The sequence below is a fragment of the Triticum dicoccoides genome, chromosome 2B (assembly GCF_002162155.2).
Source record: "Triticum dicoccoides isolate Atlit2015 ecotype Zavitan chromosome 2B, WEW_v2.0, whole genome shotgun sequence".
NCBI lineage: Eukaryota > Viridiplantae > Streptophyta > Magnoliopsida > Poales > Poaceae > Triticum > Triticum dicoccoides.
Window position 1 is genome coordinate 31,986,672 of NC_041383.1, and position 1,892 is coordinate 31,988,563.

Consider the following 1,892-nt stretch of genomic DNA (forward strand, 5'->3'; position numbering starts at 1 on the left):
GTTTGTACCGAAGACCACCTCTTGTGTTTTGCCTGTTTGTGTGGACTAATTATTTTGTTTTGTTGTTTGAGTTAGGTGGTGATGCTTCTGCTAGGCGACGTAGGGAGGAGTTGGGCAAGCGGCCCGTTGATTCTACACTTGGTTTGTGCATTTAGTTTGGCTCATATTGGTGGCCGCTCTTTGTTCCCGCGCTTATTTTTTTGGTTTGTTTTACATTGGCAGGTGGCCCTTTTTGTGCGGCGGAGTCGTGTGGACGTGATTCGGTTGCTGCTACTGGCTGTTTGTCTGATATAGAGTCTGGTATTTCGTTGTTTCTTTCTTGTATTTTCTCGGATGTCTGCCCGCTGGTTTGGTTGATTGACTGTTCATTTTTTCCGTTATTGCCAATTTTGCAATTTGATGAGATAGCCGTATGTCTACGGCAGTGCTTGGTTGCATGGGTCATGCACGTTGGTTTGTGTGCATGCGTCAACATGTATTTGGTGTTGTTAGTTGCACCCTGTTGGGTACCCGCGTGTTTGCATGCATGGCGCATGCACGTGCGCCCGGTGCCGATGGGTGTGGTGTACCCGTGCGCCTGCTTGCATGGCGCATGCGCGTGGGCATGGTGCTGATAGGTGCACCCAGTTGTGTACCCGTCAGTTTACGTGCATGGCGCATGCATCTGTGTGGGCTGTCGTTGATCGTGTATGCTTTCGATTCGCTGGGGTTTACTGGTTTGTGATTTTTTCTTTTGATTGTCGTTTTCGCTCTCACATTTCACCACTTGGTTGACAGCAACGTGAGAGCCAACCGAGTATGGACGCGTGCATTACTTTGGGAGGCTGGTGTGTACAGTTCCCCTAGTGACTGTAGGCCATGGATGAAATTTTTCTTAACGTGTTTACCTATTCCATGCGTGCGTCTAGCTATTTTTGAGGGGTCAAACATGCAGTTCGTCAGGCCAATAAAAATTGTTGTTTGCATCTTGATCCTGGTGGGCCGCCAGCGCGAAGTCGGCGATGAAGCTGCGTGCATGCATGCATGAGGCCCGGCTGTTCAATGCAGATTAGCACTTGCAGATCAGGCTGCTGGAGTTCATAATGATGGGACTACACCTCGGGATAGTAGAGTTTGCTTTGTGTATTCTAGAAAGTGATTTTGCAGGAGAAGGAATGGTTAGGTCAACATTTCAAAAGATGATTCAAATCCTAAAAGCAAAGCTACTTCTATGGTGTTTCTTGCTTTAGCTACTGGTGGGGAGGATGATACTAAAACTGGTGCTCCAGTAAAATATGGCATGTTGTCTTCCATTTAAATATGTTTACAAGTTAATTTCTAAAGCCTGCAGTGTTTGGCTTTCGAGTACTTTGGTTCACCTGAGCATGGTACATTGATCATACCTTACCACATGCAGTATGTCCGAACATAAAAATGATGTTTCCTGCTTCCACATTTCTATACAGTACAAGGTTTTATCAGCATGAGCTAATAACACTTATTGTAAATAGTAAACCCAATTCATATGAACACACCATATCGAGAGGCGCGGCGTGCCGCCGCGCGGGGTTTACTGGTATATATAAAGACAAGTTTGGTACCTAGCTCCATGTATCTCAGGCCAGTGGTCAGGCATCCCCTGTTAGTGTTAACATAACTGCACTTGAATGGGTTGGCTATGATTCAGTGAGCCCAAAGCCCAACTATTTGGATTGTTCGATCGCCCATGAGTGTTATTGCAGTTAGGCCGCTGAAAGTTAGATGGTCTTCAGGCCCTTAAATAAATAAATTTCTGGATAAATCTCAGAGGAGCATTTATGGTATCATTATCTCTACTCCTAATGGAGCAATTGATAGCCCCCACCGGTCAATTTCGTCCCATCTCTATTGATTTTTTTTCGTCCTTCCTCCCA